Here is a 21,093-nt window from a genome sequence, read left to right on the forward strand (position 1 = left end):
TCTCAATAGTTATTTGAGCAACATGCAGTGATTCAGCAAGTGCAATGTGATATATTTTGTACCTGTCTTCCTAGCTGTGATAACTACATGTCATGTTAGACAGAAACGTATGGTGCCTGAAAAATACGTTTGGATTTTTTTTTTCTTTTTGTTGGAGAAGCTTCAGTTGCACAATCCAAAATCAAACTTAGTTTGACAATATATAGATTGTCAAGGTTATATAGATCAATGTTGTGATTCTGTTAATAAATCATTACACTTATTTATGGCTTGAAATATAGGTTCATTTTCAATTTTGTTTTAGATTGATCTGCACTTATTCACTGTTTGTATTTCTCATTGCATACTGTTTTTTTTTTAATGTGCAGCACAGAATTTGTGTTTTAACTTCTCTAACAAATATAGGCCCATTCAAGGAGAAAATACACTATATGGACAAAAGTATTTAGCCACACCTGTTTTTCAGGGTTTGGGCTAGGCCCCTTATCTCCAGTGAAGGGCAATCTTAATGCTTCAGTCCAAGACTTTTTGGACAGTGCTATGCTTCCAACTTTGCGGCAACAGTTTGGGGAAGGCCCTTTTCTATTCCAACATGACTGTGCCCCAGTGCACAAAGCAAGGACTATAAAGTCATGGTTTGACGAGTTCGGTGTGGAAGAACTTGACTGGCCCGCACAGAGCCCTGACCTCAACCCCATCGAGCACCTTTGGGATGAACTGGAACGGAGATTGCGAGCCAGGCCTTCTCATCCAACATTAGTGTCTGACCTCATAAATGCTCTTACAGAATGAATGGGCACAAATTCCCACAGAAACACTCCAAAATCTCGTGGAAAGCCTTCCAAGAAGAGTGGAAGCTGTTATAGCTGCAAAAGGGGGACCAACTCCATATTAAAGTATATGTATTTGAATACAATGTCATTACAATGTAATGGTCAGATGTCCAAATACTTTTGTCCATATAGTGTATTTAAGTGAAAACCTGCTAAAAGAATTCTACAAGTTTGTATTGTCCTGTTAATAATTTCCTTGTTTCTGTAACTGACACACCTGCACACACACACACACACACACACACACACAGAAACAAATTGAACAAATAAGGACAGATGAGATTTCTTTGCTTGGTCAAAGTGTTTAGTATAAGCACCAGCAGCACCTGAGTAAAATATCATTTGGTGATGAAAACAGTCAACACAATGATTTCAAAGTTTATCAAATGTACATATATATGTGTATCACAATAGACATGAACTATGCTGTCTCAAATGAAGATTAAAGACATCCAGGTAATTATTCATCCTCATTCATTATCACCCTACACCACATGAACTTGTTCAATTATGAATTTATATTGTTGTAGGTGGCAACTACACATGTCTATTATTTCTATAGTTATTTTGTTTACTTCTACTCCCACAATATCTATTTATACTACCAATCCTACAATATCCCCACAATAACTTATTGACTCCTATGTATATAAATGCAGAGAATGGTGCATGGTGTAAACACAGTCATCTTATCTAGCTCTTAATTAGATCTTCAATGCTCAAAAAACTCCCGTAGAATACAATCAAGCTAACATCAATGAAAAATGTAAATAAAATATCTCTCGGTGGCATTTTTGATTCATGATATTCATTATTGTCTCCCAGATTTTAGGAGAGTATTTTCAGTTATTTGGTGCATACTGTAGCTCCAAGTGTCATATAACATCAGCATTATCATCTGTAAAGGTGTTTTCTAATACCACGAAAGGCAAAGTGAGAAAATACTGCAATGCAGAGAGTAATGCTTGGTGCACTAGAAGCACCGTTTTGACACTCCCTCAGCAAAGAGTAAGAATACATCCAAGGCTTTTTTTATGCATTTTAAAATATGTGGGTTGGTATTCCCAATAGCATTTCCTCCTCTAGTTATAGCTGCAAAATCTGTGCTTCAGAATGTCTCAAGCCACTGCACAGTTATACATTGTTGCTCCCCCATTCTAGCTGCAGATGGAGTTTCATATCACATCTAGGCAATCAAAATTCATTCTGCTCTCTTCTATATCCCACATTCCCTCATCGGAAATGTACTATGTCAGAGTAAGGTGCATAATAGTGCTAGTTTACTGCTTTTTAAGTTTGAGGTTTATTGTTTATTCTTCCCATGTGCGTCTTTCTGAAATATTTATCATCCTTTTTCTGCCCAAATACATTCTTTCACATTTTCCAGTGGATTTTAAGTGAAGCATCCTATCTTCCATCTTCCACTACTCCTCCACTTTGGCTGTCTTTGCTTTACCATACACTAGGAAACTACTATGAAGGTAGTGTGTCTTCTTGATAGTTACAGAATATATTTATTCCAAGAATGAGGATTGTTGAGGTTTAGAGGTTGACAGAATTTTTGTCTTTGACACAAAATGAACCTTCAAGGTTCAAGGATTTTTTTCCTCTTTAATGAAGAATGTGCCTGTGTTTGAAGCAGTTTCAGGGTTACAGTACCTGTCTAACATCTATGAAATGCATGGATGCACATAATTTCTGCTTTCATTTTTGTACTGTCTGATTATCTCTGTGTTGAAACCTGACTTTGCATGCTGTTCAACGCTCAGCAATTAGTGGGTTTCAGCTCATCAATACACTCTTCAGGTGGCATTTGCAGTGCACAGCTCTTGGTGTAACGGTCTTCTCCGAAGCATTCATTTTCTCTACTTTTGGACTGCCTCTTGAATCTCTGTCCCTGAGGCTTTTCAACAAAAGCTGCACAACAGAGCCAGAGAGAGGGAGAGAGACCTTTCTTTGGGAACAAGACAGCTGGTGTCTAGCTAGGGTAGAAAACCCAGAGACATCCATAGCAACATTCCTCCTTAGTTTTTCACTTAGATGTTAGATGACTATATACTTGCTGATCCCTAAAGAAGTAAGAATTTGTGGCATTGTTATATGAGAATGATGATAAAATAGCATCTTTTTGTTGCTATGTACAGAGGTGCAGTCCTGATTTCTAGCTCAGACTCTGCCTAAATGTCACAATGCATCACCCATTACCATATACCATATACCATAATTCATGCAAGGACATAATGTCATCATAAAAATTACTGCCTTCTGACAATAGGGCAGTATCAGATGCAAAAAGATGCCAAACCAGTTGAGACTATACCATTGAGCAAGAACTACTAGCTTTCACACATATCCCTTACAAAAATGGAATATGAAATACTGTATGTTGTTTAACCCAAGAAATTGAAAATACATTTAAAATGTACTAATGCAAAGTAGAAGTAAACATTAATATACCAAAATGGCAATAATCTATATTTTGTTAATGAGCTAAAATATATTCTCAAAATATTATGTTTTTGTATGGTATATTGTCTGATTATGAATATACAGTCACCTTGAGGCTAAATTCAAAAAACACTCTGGGGCAAAAATATATTATGCACAGTTTACAATCTGGTGAACCAAAAAGTAATTTACACTCCACCTAGGTATGGCCTTGCATGGACCAGCTTACATTCTCACTTGCCAAGGAGTGGTTCTTGCATGGTTAAGTCGTTCCCTTAGTTGAGTTACGGTTTGCTTACAAATGCATTTCTTAGATCCATGCCATTATAATCAAGAACATAAACTTACAAGAGTTTGAGTTCATCATACAGATTAAAGGTGAACTTCACTTTAATCAAAATGTACTTTGTGCATAAATCTGTTTAATGAATTTAAAACAATGCTGACAACATTAATTACATGCAATAAATAGCATATTCAATTATATATAAAGTCAAATAAAGAAACACTTGATCAAAAGTAATACTTTCTCTTGTATCCAACATTATCTCTTTCTATCTGGTATGTTTGACTGTCTTAATATGCAGTCTTAAAATAACAACCAGAGAAGTATTGTAGTGACTAATTTAATAACAATTTAAAAACATTAAGAGTGCAGAGTTTTGAATGTAGCTGTTGGTGAAAACTTTGTTTTAATACGTTTAACATAAACTGTAATCTTGGTGGGTTTTTATCTACATAACTAAATGATAACTTGATAGTTTTTAATAATTGAGTAGGTGTCTTACTGTTTTCCTCTAACTAATGTTTTCACTACTTTTTCAGTTTTTTTAGAAAAGCAGTTGTGCCCCCCCTTGGTTAGAAATGTGTGTGGAGGGTGTTAGAACTAATGCCTTGCTGCCATTACGCTGTTCAAGGCTTGACGAGACTGGACAGACGTGTTAGGTAACTGTCTCCCTGAACTGGAGTTCATCTGAAATGGGCAAGGATATCATTGCAGGGTGTCAAGTATGTGGTTCTTCACATGCATTTTCTCCCACTTATTTACAGTTCAGTCTTCACTATTTCAGTCATCCAGTACATTTAATTTTTATTGCTGCATCGGATGACTTCAAGGAGTGCATTTTTTGTCTTTGGAATACCCAATGCTTTCCCCTCTTTTTCTCCCCAATCTGGAATGAGCACTTGTGTTGTAGATACCTCACATCTACAACACCCACCACCAATCCATGAGGACAAGACTAACATACTCTCCATTGAGATGTGTTTTCAACAACCACTTCCCCAGCTGACCAGTGAGGGTCACTAGTAATCTACAGGATAAGCAAGACCCTGGCAGACCTAACTTCCCCTTTGTTCTAGGCAAAACAAAGCTGATTTCTGCCATGTCATCAACTGACATTGGGCTCCTAGTCATCGTCAGTTGATGACATGACAGGGATCAATCCTGGGCTATAGTGCTCAATCTTGCACTTGAAACATCAAGCATTTTTCCAGTTGTGCCACTCAGGAGCATAAGGAGAGCATTTTATCATTGTTAAGGCAGAACAATGGCCCACTGATGACTGATAAGTGTTTTAATTTTTGGTGGTAAGGTAATGTTAAATGTGTAACTGTTAAACATCTACTAAAATGTCTGCTAAAATATAACTAGTAGAAAGTTTGCCAAGTTTCTCTTTAGCATTTCCACTGTCATTATCTGGTCAAAAAGTAATTGTATGGTGTCTTCGTTTATGTAGGCTATTGTATGTAACTTTTCACTGCTGTATTTAGACTGTAAAAAGTTTTTGATATTGGGCCAAATTTGTGCAGCTGTGTGCAGCTATGTGCAGAAACATCAGTGTTGCTATGCACTATTCATTATATATATTTACAAGAGCACATATTTTGGTGGCTTTATTCCACTTATACCACAATTGTTGTAAATGAAAAAATTAGCACTGTTGCTATTAACTGTTTTCTTTTTTTTTTTTTAGCATAGCATTTTGTTACTTATTAACTATTTCCAGTTAGAAATACAATGTTCAATTGAAATGGAATGCTAAATGGGCTTGTACATCAATATGGGATGTGATATGACCACTTCAATGGGAATCAAGTATTTAAACAAGTATTTTTTAAAGTGTTTTTGTATTTCAGCTGTTTGGTATGTCATGCAAGTAAAAATTTACATGTTAAACTCGCATGACATTCGATGATCCATGCCCCCTTTTAGTACGTAGTCACTGACATGCCCCCTGGGACACGTTTGTTTAAGGAAGAAAAAAGTTTCCCAGTCGGCAACATTATAGACAGGTTTGGACAGGTTTGAGTGACAATGGAGACACTCACAATTTATCAGCAAGTCTAGAGTCAGTCTAACCTGAGAATGGAGTCGAAGCATAACAGTGAACTGACCCTGGAGCTGAAGGCAGTGAGTGACAGTAAATTGTACCTACTGGGAGATGGGTGGCAATACGCATACCCAGCAGCAGCTGATGAGAGAGACAGTGAGACAGAGTGGTGTGGGAAAACACGAAAACACTGATACATCATGAAAAGGTTCAAACCGTTGTATGCACAGGGGAGGTTGCAGAGAAAAGAGAGAAATGATCACAAAACAGCAAGCTACTTGTTTAAAAGCTAACTTTAAAAGTTATGTTTGAAAGTTACTATTTCTACGGAAGCCGAGAACAGCCATGCTTGCAATTATTTTTTTAATGCCGTTATCGCGAGATAACAAAGGTCGTTTTCTTGAGATTACGGGTTAATTTCTCTCATTCTCTCGAGATAACAAAGCTCATTCTCATTATCACGAGAAAACGAAAGGTCGTTTCCTCTTATTACTTATAATGTTCATCAGAGATCAGGAGTGCCATGCAAACATGCATAGATGGCATCTTGACAACTGTAGCAACTGATTTAAGCTGAAAATGTCAGGAGTACCCATTACTGATTATTGATCAACGCATCAGACTGTACTTCAGTCAAGGTCATGTCTTGGCTTACTGTTCAGTTATGGATCCTCCTGATCTTGAAGGCTGAAATCAGGTGTGATCAAATGAACCAGACACTCATTTTCGAGTTCTCCATAATTATCCTGTGATCTGGAGAAAACAATTTATCGCGAGAAAATGACTTTTATCTCGTTATCTTGAGAAATTGGCCTTTTGTTTTCTCCGAGATAACGAAAGAATTAACTTGTGATCTCGAGATAATGGCATTTAAAAAAATACAGTAACTGCAAGCACAGCCGTTTGTGGCTTCCGTATATTTCAAAGTATTCACATCAGTGATTTTTTGTTTGTTTTTTTGCAATCGTTTAACGTACTGGTACAGATAAAAAAATGAAAGAAGCTCTTTTATTATGAAAAAGCGGCCAGTGTGTATTTGTTGTTAAGGGGGGGGGGTTATTATCCTGTTATTGACGTTATTTCATCAAGTATTCAATTATTACACAACCGGACTCCCCTGTAATTCCCCTACAATAATCAATGCCAAACATTGAAAGCATATCATAGTAACCATCTGGTAAGTTTACATAGTTTGTGTAGGTTCTTATATAGAAAAAGCATCTTTCTGCTGGATGAGCAGTCCATTCCTGTACAGAGCACACAGCATACCAATAGATGGACCGGAAAACCACAAAAGGTCAAATGCATTTAACTTTGGTGGCAGGGGAAAACCACTGCACACTGCACATAGCTATTTCACCTCCAGAGGTTTTGCTTTTATACATCACACAGTATACAACTTCACAAACAGTTAAATAAAAAGCAGGAGGGAAAAGTTCTGTGAATCTTGCAGAAATTAATGTAATGTTAGCTAGACAGCTACAATGTCTATACAGCCCACAACTGGAACTCACCTACGTCCAGAAATATTCCCCTTGAGCAAGCAGTTGAGTGTAATTTCCAACCACGAGTAATGTGCCTTTTCTGAATATTAATGTATATTATTGTGCCCGGACTGAGCATTAGCACTTGTTTAGCCATTGAATCAAATCCAAACAGTATTCACTACAATAAACAATGGAAAGTACAATTTTGAAAAGAGGTAATGTCAAAAATGAACACAAGAACAAAGGTTTGGCAGTATTTTCCCTCCTGTGTTTTTTATGTCAGTGGTGACAGCTTCCACTGTGCAAATACCTCAGAGAAATATGTGCACTCTAACCTTGTACAATATGCTGAGCCTGCACAACAGCTAATCTTTTAATGATGCCTCACTGCATTAAATTTGTGAGGGCAAGCAAAGTATTCAAGTTTCTTTGGTGAAATGACAGAGGCAACACTGTGAAGCTGTTCCCTTTGGGAGAGATCAGTCCTGGTTTTCTATAACTGGTATGGCTCAATCAAATTTTATTTGTTATAGCACATTTTTAAAAGAAAAAAAAGAGAAAAAAAACCTTTGCAGGGGGATATTATACGATTGTTCAAAAAACAATTATCAGGCATAAGGTACTCCATACATACATTGCATATTCATACATAAAATATCCTACTTATAATAACAGAATACAGTTCATAACAGGATTTTGAACTCTTGGAAAAAATAGCTAATGCCCATGTAAAAATGCTAGCCCTGTGGATTCTGGTTGTAGAGCTGTCTATTACGAGAATGTCCAATTATGTTGCCATATTGATTTAAGATTAATCCCAGAGAGTCTTCAGCCCAATCAACATAAAAACAAATGAGTAATGTGGAGAAGCTGGTCAACACTTCTCATAAAGGAGAGAGAAGAGAACAAAGAAATACACTTACAAAAGCAATAATTTATTTAAGAAGAAAAAAAGAAGAAGAACCCAGCATGCATACACAGTTAGCTGACAAAGGTGAGCTGCCTGCTCTCCAGTCACACACCTGTAGTTAACATGCCCCTAAGCAGGTGTGGCTCCTTAACCAATGGCTGGTTGTCCACAAGCAGACCACACATATTAACAATCACAAACAATTAATCTGTTCAGATGAAATTGGTCGATGGTCTAAATTATTTACAAGGTTGAAAATGGAAAGACAACAATCCTTAGGCATTTAACAAATTGACAATTGAACAAACTGAGTTCTGGGAAGGTGAAGGTTCTCCTTCACAGGGAACTTGGAGAAGTATACACATACACTCACATACACATATTAATCCAGTAATCTAAATTTCAAAAGGTTTTAAGAAAAAGGGTCACATGTTAAGTACATCTACATAAAGCATATGTCATATAGGCAATGGTATTTAGGTTTCATATTGGGAAGGTCAGTGTGAGCATGAATTGGCCTGTATTGGCCAGTGATTGGTAAATCACAAACTTATGCAAAGACAGTGAATATTGGAAAGTGGTTGAGTACAACTGTTAAAAGCTTCCCCAGTTTTTAGAGGGTATGTGCCTCCTTAGTGAAGTGGGGGGTTTACTTAGATTGTGCTATGGCATTGACTTTGGCACACCAACCAGCGTAGATACGGAAATAGGGAGTTTCATCCCTATGATTAATGATCGGGGTGTTGGAAAATAATTGCCTAAAGTGACATAATGAGTGAACCTGATGGGTTGTCTGCATGGTTTCCTGAAGCAGGACAAAGATTTGGACACTCGGTTTTGTTAGAAAACCAGTCACTCTCATATGAGATGTGTTACTAGAGGATGGATTGGTGCGGTCCACCAGGGAATCATGATTACAGAGTGGGATCATTTACCTGTGGAGGTACATGAAGTAGATGTAAAGCAGCCACAAGGCAAGTGGTATTTCAACCTGTCTTTCTGTCGATAGCTGAGTGCACCATGCTTGGTGGCCTTGCTCCTTCCTCTTCGGTGTGTTACTGCCAGTGGTCCAGTCAGTTCTGGTCTATACCGCTGGAGGAAGGTCTTACCTAGTTTCATGGACAGCACCTGTGGGTTCCAAAGGTCATAGTTCACATTGTAATCCTGCATAGGCGAGAGGGAGGAAATAGTATCCCGCAGCTGGGGGCAAGGATATCTCTATGTGCAGAATACTTGTCTGTTAAATGTGTTTATCCTTGGATCGGTCTGTCTTCACTAGTGTTGTGGAGGCTGCAATTTGCAGGTCTCACAGGAGAGCAAGAAAGCAGATGGCAGTATCCAGAGTGTTTGGCAGCATTAAGGGTCACCTCTGCCACCTCCCTTTGTTCTTTTTTTTTAAATCTTTTTTCAGATTTTTTTTCAGTTGATTTACATTTCTGCCTTTGAGCTTGTACAAAACTTTCAGTGGCACCCCGGATACCTTTATTTTCTTTCCATCTTGTTTTTGGCACCCTTTGATATTTTTAAATATTGTAAAAAAATAATTACTTGCTTTATCCTAGAGACCTAGACTGATGTTAGGGACAGGGAGGAGAGATTTTATTAAAGTGTTAATGACTGCATGGGAGCGCCCCCTAGGGGTTTAAGTGGCTACCATAGTACGACACATACATAACATGCATAAAGCCTGCATATAAATGTCTAAGAACTGTACAGAACAAATACTGTATTACAAAAATAGTGTCAACTTGACAAGATGTTACATACAATGTGTTTTTGACTTTACAATATAGAGTATCAATATATTGCACTTAGTATCATAAATGTTAGCTTATGCATTGCAAACAATATAATTCTTTTTTTTTCCAAGTAAGGAAGGGAAAATAATATTTAATAATAAACAGTATAAAGCTTCATTCATTCTTTAATTGTACTGCCTCATCTTCAGTCCCTATAGTAGACCATGCAATAACTGTACTCATTTGTATTCAGTATTTTATTATTTTTTCATATACTGAAATTGTTTTTGTATTCGTATTTGATATTACATCTTCTTGACATAATTTTACTATGAAAGGTAATATCTGATACATTCTTACTGAGACTCTTGGAAATACACATGCTAAAATCACCTTTTTTATATACCACAAATATGTCTTTAATTACTCCACATTTTATTAAGAGGGCCTATTTTATATTCTTATACTGTAAAATACAGTAAAATGTTTAGGTCCTAGCACACTGAGACCTATTTTATAAAACTATTTTTATAGCTAATATGTAACCAATAAGTTGCAAGATCTTCAGAGATAATGTAGAGTTCTTAGTCTGCAAATATATACATGGAATATTGTCTTTGATCCATATAGTTTTATCCTGCTCTACATTGTACGCTGTATGTATGTGCAGAATGATACAATTTGAGATTGTGAAAAAGTTATTCCAGGCAAATAATTAGGATTCCTTTCTCGCATGTGTGAAGTGCCTTAGAATATTTTAGTTTCATCTGTGAGACCATTAAGCACTCTTGGGGAATCTGAAACAGAAATATTTTTTATTGCATCTCCCAATCTGAACTAATAACCAGTTATTACAGGAGCTACTCAACCACATGAGAGTATCATCATAGTTTCTGTTACTTAAGAATTGAAGTTAATTGGCAACACAGGGATTAGGAATGGGCCTGACTCCAGCATGTGATTATTTTTAGATGAAATGCATTGCATTGAAAAACACCACAGCCTAACATGCTTAACAATAGCCTTGCACTGCTTTCTTAGTTGATTATCATTTTAAAAATACTCCTCAAGTACAGCTAATGTGATTAATGTTTTAGTAAAAGGTATAAGACAAGGTGTAGTTTTATACTCTTCTGTCCATTGTTTATATGAGATTCTCTTTGAAAACCCCCTCTGTTGCACTGTAACACCACAGAAAACAAGATTTTAAAAGGAAAAAAACTGTGTACTAATCTGTACTGTGAAGATATTCTGAAATTGACCTTGTACACCCCAGTGTTATGTTAGTTTTCCATTAATAAATGTCTGTGCTGTAGACCTGTCTATGCTGTAAATGTTCTTTTCCCACAGCTTCTGGCAATTTGAAATTATTTCTGTGTGTTATAGTAAGTAGCCGATTAGTTTTTTAGTGACCCAAAAGTACAAAACTAAAAGTACACTGGACATTATATGTTAACAGGTGTTGCTTTTGTTTAAAATAACAGATCAATATTAGGATGAATGTGTGTTAGGAATATTGTTCAGTATTTATATTCTAGTAATCTTTGTAAGGCAACTGTGTGAATTTATTTTCTCTGCCAGTGTCTTCAGGGTTCCAACCACTTCAATAAATACACAGATAATTAAATGTGTTATGTTCTGTTACATGAATAGCAAGTTATAGTGGAAGTCATCATTGCAAAATACAATTATTTGAACTGAAAAATTTAGTGAATCTAGTAAAGGTATTTTTTTGGTTTAGCTATGGTGACCTTAAGGTTATTTTGAGTTAACTGCTAGCTAGTGAAAAACTACGTCATATACTTATGTTCTTTATACCTTCAAACAAATGACAAGTATTTATATGTGTACATTCATTTTAAAATTAATAAGGTAACTTTTTTGTCACTCCTTTACATAAGACACAGAGATGACACTGTTTTAGGTCTGCCCCAAGTCTGTTCCCCAAAGTAACAATATGTAAGAAAGAATGGTTAACACTTTTTTGTTCTTGTTTTTTATGGATCTATGCACCTCATCCATTTTTTTGTTTCATTAAACTCTAAACAATTAAGAACACGTTTTAATTTGATGCAACAAGTGCCTCTGAGGACTAAATGAATACACATTTACATACATACATATACATTGCTTAAATAGTGCTACTGCCATCATCAAACAAATTTTACTCATAGGCCTTCAAGGTGGCTCAACTGGTAAAAGTGCTTGATGTCTCAAGTGCAATGTTGAGCACTACAGCCCAGGTTCGATCCCAGCTGTGTCATCAGCTAACAATGAGTGGGAGCCTATAGCAGCGGAACAAAAATTGGCGATATAGGGGAGGGTAGGTCACCAAGGGCTTGTCCCGTAGTTTGGTGGTTGGCAAGACGTGGAGAAGGAGATCACACATTAGTCTTGCCCTTCTGGATTGGTGGTGGGTGTTGTAGCTGTGGGGCATCTATAACATTTAGGCATTCCAATTCAAGGAACAACAGGGGAAAGCATTCCAAATTATAAAATAAATAAACTTTTAACTTTTTAAAAAACTTTTACATAGGGTGAGGGTGTCCACACTATTGTTTTCAAATTGTTGATGACTTTCTTCATGTTTGCCAGCAGGGTAGGAATTTCTGTTGGCACCATGATTTTCAGTTGAAGAGCCTCCACTTGCACCTGCAGGTCTCTGACTTGGCCATTGCTGCTGCTCTCACTAATACTGGGCCCTGATGGACTTTGTAATACTACAGGGTTTTATTTAGAGTGTTTTCCTTAGTGTTCATTGGATTTTCTGTCACTGGGAGGAGATGAGCAAGATTCTTCCTCATTTTTTTCATCCTCCTTATACACAGTTGTTTCAAACTTGTATCTGACCACATTTGCATGATTTGGTCTACTTTGGTTACTTCCCACTCAAAAGTTTTCTGTGGAGCTAATTGGTCTGACAGTTTCAGAATTTTGGCAGCTTCCATGGGCCAGCCATTGGTGGGCTTCTGTGAGTTTTACATGTGTGCGTGAGCATGCTGCTCTTGGAGAGGTCAGGTGAATACATGCTTGGTATACTAATATTCAGGAAAATCCCTCTATTTGTGCTTATCCGAATAGCATGTTTTTATTTGCATGCATCTCTAATATGTAATCAACAGTTTGTGCCAATTGTAAAATAAATAATTGTTTGTTTACCTGCACCTTTTTCATACCTTGTGAATTTATGCTAGAGGTCCTCTTTTTTGTTAACATTTTGGACATTGTGAGTTTAGCACCTACTGATGTTAAGGAAATAATTTTTATTATTTATTCATTTATGATCAATAATATGTTCGTTCCATGAATGGATTCTTGATGTACATTAATGTCATCAAAGTTGATTTGGGCAATGTTCTCAAATTAGGTATACAGTACAAAACTAGTAAATTATGGATTAGTTCTTTTATCACAAATCTGGATAATGAGGCTTTTCTCTAACTTGTAAGAATACTGAACAACAGTGTTTCTATATATACACCCGTAAGCTAAAGATCTTTGTTATGTGATCAAGTCACTTCTTGGACCTTAAAATTGGGGCTGATGAGGTGGGGGCAGGAGGAAGGTAAGGCTAGGGAATATGCTGCCACAGGGCTATAGGATACATCAGGGGATGGATTCATGGGTAAAATAAATATGCACCACTACATCATTCTAGCTTTAGTCATTCATACATTAGTCAACATCCATGTATGTTGTGGCCATGCATGTGACAAAAGTGGACCCATCAGTTGAAGTAGACATGCGTCTTTGGTGTGTGCCAGTTCATCACTGAATGATTCAATTTCTTCATAAGTAATTTGAGAAGGAAGAGAACTAAACAAATGGCATGGTCAGGGATCAAAAAGTAAGAGTTATTACTATAGCAGGTGATAGCGTGTTGCTTTAAAGAAAAAAATAAGCTTTATTCTATCATTTATCCTGCTGCATCACTTATCTCTGTGGAGTGTCATTCAGTCATGCAATTTTGTTCAATGTGTGTTCTGGAGGTGAGACACTTAAGGCACAAACACATTTAAGACCTCAATACCAGCGAGAATGTCTGACTTAATCTTTGAAGAAAAATCATGAATCTGTGGATTGTATGTCATTTTTGGTTCTGACTTTCTGAGGAGTAAAAGTGTGCCGTGATAGGCAAGATTGTCGTAGGCTGATATTGATTGTGCCACAGAAAATTTTATTGACAGTTATTATCTTAGTTTACTGGAGCCAAGGTACATACTTCATTAATACAAGCTAGCCTTGAAGCTTAGCGCTGATGCTGTAGTATGGCTTTCAGTAGCCTTTTCACATTATCATAAATGTTGATGTACATTCTCCTTAACCAGCATATCAATATCTTAGATAACCCTTTTTTTCTCTCCAAGGTCAATCTTAACAACACAAATAAAAATAACTGCATGTAGTAACAGTATCTAATAGACAAATAATAGCACACTGGTTATTGAATTGTTTTACCTTCAGGTTTTAACAGTTTTACAAACCATTAACAAAATGGTTTAATGGGGTTTGTATGATGAATTAACAAAGCTATTCTGCATCGGGCTCATTGAATCTGATTAATGTTTCATCATTAAATTACAATCTTCCACAGCAGTGTTTTCAGTGTTGTTGGAGGTGCTTTAACAAGGACTGATTTAGCTGTCAAGTTTGAACGTCATATTTAATGTGAGCATATGGTAAAGATGTTGGCAGCCTCTTGTGTGCACCACTAAGTCTTTTTTTTCAATGCAATTTGTAATTCTTCCATTAATATACAGGAGATTTTTTACAGCATAAAAATGGCATCACAAATTATAAGATATGGTCTACTTCAAAATTCTACACAACATTTATTATGTCCAGACATATTAGGGAAGTTTAGGCTGCAGGAATGATGAAGTGAAAAGTCAAACGGATAATACCTTATTCATCTGCATGCTACCAACAAATAAAAACAATCTAACAAACAAAAATCTTAATTAACCTTCAGGATCCATTTAGAAATTATGATGAAAATGTTTCAATTGCTTTCTAATGTAGCTGTTTTTTTTTTTTTTCAGCAAAGGCCCTTGGGGGCATTGATGTTGAATGAAGAAAACCTCTGAAGATATGTCTTGCCCTTTTGCGCTTCCCTCTGAAGTCTAACACTTTGTGAGCAGGAATGAGTGTTACACAGATAACCTTGAGAAGTGTTTTGAACTGTCCCCTGTAGGATGGGGAGTCCACAGTAAGATTTTGTGGGAAAACTCTACTCCATTAACACCTTTGTTAGAAAATGTGTTTAACTCACCCTAGTTTGTGTCGTAGTGCCTAGTTGGTGGTGTAAAATATATCTGGAGCCCAAAGTCTTCCCTAACGGGCAGTTTCCAGACACATACACACACACACACACACACACACACAAACACATACACAACCGTGGAATGGTCAGAAGGCGATGGGTTAGAAATCTGAGGAGCTGTCTGAAAGAGAAAAGAGCCACTGGCAAGTCGTGGGTCTTGAGCAGGCATCAGAGGCTCCTCTTCCTTCGGGTTCTGCAGTTCTGTGCCTGAGCTTCCCTCTGATTGTTGTGCACAGCTCAGCTGTGTGAGAAGGTGTGAGAGGATGACTGGACAGCAACTGTTGCTTGTGCTGCAGGCACCACCTTTTCTCCATCTTCGGTGCTAATGCTGTCCCACGTCCATTTCGGATTGCCCAGACGTTTGCCACAGGAATCAGCTTGCGCAACAAGAACAGAACTGCCATTTATTTCTAGGTAACCAAAAAAAAAAAAAAGGTACAAGAGATGTCCATGAAATTTCTGGGTTGTTGTTTCTGGGTCATTTACAACAGAATTTACAGAACAACAGAATTCGTAAGCAGAATTTACATGTATGTTATGCTTACATTTTACTTTTTTACTTTATGCTTATGCTTGTTATTTTGTTGCCAACTACAGTGGCTAAATTTTACACTATTTAGTAATTACATCAGACAGCAAAATCTGTTATGACATCACAGCAGTTGTTAGACTGTTTCCTGGAATTTTTATGAACAAACTATAACAAGTAATTCAGTTTTTAAGCAGAAAGATTTCTTGCCTGATTCACAAATGAATGACCTCATGCACTGATTTGTTTTTATTGTTGTTCAAATATGGGGTGAAAGACCACGATTGTTCTGTTTTTACCCCAAAACTGCAAAATAATACCATAAAAGTGACATTTGAAATATGATCTATCATTCAATCTGTGTAAGAAGAGTGTTTCAGGGGACCATTTTGGTTAGCCATTGCTAGGTGTTAAAGAAACTACACCTACATGATGAGAATTCTATAGTTGTAGAAGCTGAGAAGCTGCACCCCTTAAAATCAGGAGATGCAACAACCTGAGTCAGCATTGCAAGAAATGGGAAAGTACAAAAAATGTAGTGGGATGAATCATGTCAACAGCTTTTCAAGTTTTGATGCGTAGGATTTTTCACTCCACCTGCCTCAGAGATTTCACACTAAAGAATTAAAACAGAACAATAGATGCAAGCTATTAGGTATTCATAGAACTGCAAAATGCATTCTTTAAACTGATGCTTAGGGCTGCATTTACTAAGTATTTGCTGGGAGTTTAATATCTGCAAAATCATCACCTTGCATAATAAAGCACCTGAGTGTATTTACTAAACTGGCACGCTGCCATTAGAGTGTGTTAAAGGAGAGAGTAGCTGTACTGCTGGGTTTTAAAAGTTTGCTTTAATGCATATTGTATATCAAGAGGTTATAATGTGAGACCACAAAATATTTGGTGGAGAGTCTACTTATAAACGCATGGAAAATACTCCATAATTTGTGCTTGTAGTTTATTTGAGGAAAGCAGGTATTAACTGGTTCTGTGACAACGGCTTTGTCTTTACTGCCAATATTAATGGTAGAAAGATACATCAGCATCAGAGAGTACAAATGTCCACTCAGATATCTCTACTCTAGATGTCTGGACAAATCATACTCAAAATAATTGACTCACAAGTCACGCAATCCTACAGCTATTGAATTAGATCAAATATGAGCTGGAGCCACACACACTCAAAGAAGCAAGCCATTCCTGCAGCACCAAAGTTCCTCCCCATGCTGCATTTCCTCCTGGCTCATTCCACTGCTCAGTGATGTCTGCCACTGGAATCTCACAGTCCATATTTTCCTGTGCCCTGTCCTTTCTACCTAGTGTGATGTTGGGACAACAGCACAAACGTGTTCACTTCCCTAGCCTACAGGAAACAGTGCACTAGTAAAAATGTGGATTTTATGCCCCCCCCCCCCCTAACTTCCCAGTAACAAATCTGATGAAAGTATGACCAGATATAAGGAGGGTATCATGTCATAAATGGTGTAGTTTATGAAAATGTGGAAGAAAAAATTACGAACCCTGAGCAAAATTCAACTTCACATTTTTTGACACTGTTATGACATGTATGCTCATTTCCTCTTAGCTAGCATTGGTATCAGCAGAATCATTGCCAGCATGCATTCTCAGCATGCATTATTACCAATAACCAGCAACTAGCTAGCTTAGGTTAGGGTTAGGGTTACCAAAATTCATTATTGATGTTCAAAGACAGATATGCAATGTTGCAAGCTGTGGGTTACCCCTCTAATCACTCCCCCCCCAATCAGGTGTCCACCCCTTGGCCACCAGACAGATCACGGACATGGAGATAAGTAAAAGCACATGAAACTTTATTGATTAGTTCTGATACAATTCATGAAATGTGCAAGTGTTCAATTAGCAAGTGTTCAGGTAGCCCCCCCCCCCCCCCCCCCCCAGGTCCCGAGGAGACTGTGAGCATTAGCCCACTGTACATAATTATTTTTTTAGTATTTCAAACCTCATTATCAATCTTTATTATCTGTTATCTCCTTAGTGTTGTAAATTAAAACAAGTCTGTGCTTTTCTGCCATGTGTGCCATTGGTGTCCACTTAAATCTGCTTAATGATTGACTTAAATTACAGTTGCTAAAAGTAATATTTTTCAATTAAAATGCTTGCGAGTGCTGTTTTTAAAATGTTTAAGAAATAATAAGTACAATAACAAGTTTTTACAGGCAAGTATTTATTGGTATCTTTCTCTTATGCTCCTCAATAGGATTCGAATGTAATCTGAATGGAGTTTTTACATGCAATTTTCTCGCTTTTTATTTTTGTAAATAAGTTTATTTCAGAATGTCATAACTTGGATTATGTGAGCTAAGCATATCTGCTCCAAGTCCTGGTTCAAGCTAATCAGAAGCATAATGTATACAGGAAGCAAAAAAATGTCAAAACCAAAAAATGATGCAACAGGATGCAATTCTGTCAGACGTTACTTCATTTAATTAAATTTATACTAATAAACCTAACCAACAATGTGGTATTAATTTTATAAGATGGAATATGCAAATCAAAAAGAATGTTCTATATAATGCATTATATTGTGGATCACATTACTTGTCGAAAACCACTGACAGCGTATAAACAAACATATCAAGCATGCATGTAATCACTCACAAGGTAGTCTATCTGCTTAAGAGACATAAGCTGTGAAATTTGAGTTTTAAGCACTAGACGCCACCGCAAGTGCAAACCTGTCTCATACACTGTGTGGGTGTGTGAGTTGAGTTTGATCATTTCAAGATACCACTTCTAAGCAATATTGTGGCAGTAGCAAGAATTCAATGAATAAATTTCCCGTGTCTTTGGTGTCAGCCAGTGAAATCTTCACAAAGTTCCTTAACACTATTTAGTGATATTAAGTTTCAGTCTTTTTTCAAACGTATAATCAAAAAATACATACACATATTATCAACTGAAATAAAATATGACTGGGATTATAGAAGCTAAGTTATTTCTACAGAATGTTTTGCCGCTCACAGTGCAAACGACAGAATAAATGGGTAGCCTACATCTAAACTGTAATGATGTGCTTTTTAAATAGCCTACTGTTTACATCATCAGTCCCTTCACACCAGCCAAGTCATGTTGTTCTGCAACTTCAGGAGTCCTGTCTGTCCCTCCCATTCAAAGATCCACATTCTAGTCATATCCTCTGTCTGCTCTGGCACCAATGTGATGTTAGGAGTGACCCGAAGTGGCCACGACAGCATCGTAAATTTATTGTTATGGTTGGCAACACCTGTGCTTGACACATTACAGCAAAAGGATCTGTCTGAGAATGACCGATTGTTTATCTTGTCCGTTATCTGAAATCAGTATTTAGAAACTCATTAAAAAGATTTACTGAACCATATAAGAAAACAAAATTACCATTTCCCTTTCAGCATTTTTCTGTACATTTATGCATATTCATAGTTACATTCAGTAGTCCCAATCTTACTTAATTTTGACAGCCATAGAAATATATTAAAAATAGGACATATGTGCATATATCCAGGGTACATTTATCTTTGGCCACATAGTTAGACAAAGTAAAAATGAATACACACATATGGAGCACATTAAAAATAATTCAAAAATAAGATATAATAATGGTTTGCATGTGTTTCTTATTGTGTGGAAGATGTTTTACATCCAAATTCCTGATAAAAATTAAGAGAACCCACAGTAGCTAAAAATCATATAATAACTGCATGTGTCACCAAGCACTCATTGAGACACATGGAAAGATTTGATAGTCAAGCCATTATAATGAGTCCTCCAAACGGCACAGGGGCTAATTAAAATAGCTTTTTAATGACAGAAAAAAATGCAATGGGTTACTCATCTTTGGCCTCAAGGTCATCCCTCATACATTAAATATGAATGTTTAATTGCTCTGCACACATGCTAAAAAGTAGCCCTCATGAAATCATTAAAAATATCTGTGCATGGCTGAATGTGAGTAGTGACATTGCTATTAAATGAAGTAGTCTTATTTCTCTTAAATACAATTGATACTGTCCTTTAGTTCATAACTGTATAATATTCCCTTCCCTTGAAAACAACAGAAGTGGCCCAAATGTCACCATTTAGACTTAGCCCAATTCATATCACGCAGAACCCAACTTTTTACATTTATGTCTGCCTAAATGCCTGTTTATTATAAAGTAACTATACATACTGTTCTTTCCTTAACAATGTATTCTAGCCTGAGTATTGTATATATCCGGAATGCAGCTGCACAACCCAAAATGCAGCTGCATGACTCGTCTTAAATGTCCCTACACGTATTCAATTTACTTCCCTCACTTCACTTGCTCCCTGTTATCACTCGCATCAAGTTCAAAACATTGGTGTTGGCACACATAACAGTGAATGGGACAGCCCCAACTGATGGGCAGATGTTTATTTTCCGTTTAGTATTGTGAGGTATTTTGATTCTGTGTTCTAAGGACTGTTGTATTGTAGTACACCTGGCTTCTGTCAGATTGCACAAGTTAACTTGCGGTAGGGCTTGAATAGTGTTATGCTCACACTCACTGGTCTAGGAGTGTGGTTAGCTTGGTCTGACACTGTCGCTCATTTAATTTGAATGGATAGATTACATCATTTAGCAGACGCTCTTCCCCAGAGTGACGTATAAGTATACAGCCATGTTCTATTGTGCTGGAAGTCGCTCTGGATAAGAGCATCTGCTAAATGCATGTAATGTAATGTAATGTATTTTAGGAAAAGGCTTAAATAAGCAGCAGCTGTATATCCAAATGGTAGAGATACTTGAAGTTAATATAATTTCACAAAATGGCCCCATGGTTTACAAAACTCTCATGTTGTTAATTTAAAATTGTTTGGTGATTTTTTTTTTGTTCTAATTTTGCATTCTTTCCATGCTTTTTCCCTTTTTGTTTATATTTTCCTCCATCCCCCTTTACATCTTGGTCCAATGCTGGCTGAGACTACTGGCTCACTTTTCTCCACATTGTTGAGCTGGTGTTGGTATCTTCCAGCTCAGACTCCTGGCCAACTGCTCGCTTTTCTCCCACAGCAGGGGCTTCTCTGACTGACAGCCAGATGCTGAGTTTCACCATTTGTTGCCACTGCTTGAATACATTGGAGAAACACTACATTATGGAACGGTAGCTGCAGGGAAGATAGCAATGATTAGAAAGAGCACTCTCACATAAAAGGTATTGCACTATTAATAACTTGCGACCAGTGTCATAAGCAATGTAGGAGGTAAGTAGGCCATGGCTCACCTTAAATACACTTTATCCCACCCCAAAAACATTTTTTGCTTCATAAACTTTTACCATATGAATGGCATGCAGTGGTGATGGGCAACTAAGCTCTTACTTAATAAATCAAATTGTTTTGTTCATTTCAGTATGAAGATTTGTTCAGTTTTTCCAGTACACTCAGCCCCGGAACATTTAACTGCCATGTTCTCAGAATACACAGCCAAGGAATAGTAAGTTAACAA

Source organism: Megalops cyprinoides, chromosome 2 (assembly GCF_013368585.1).
Source record: "Megalops cyprinoides isolate fMegCyp1 chromosome 2, fMegCyp1.pri, whole genome shotgun sequence".
In the NCBI taxonomy this organism is placed as follows: Eukaryota; Metazoa; Chordata; class Actinopteri; order Elopiformes; family Megalopidae; genus Megalops; species Megalops cyprinoides.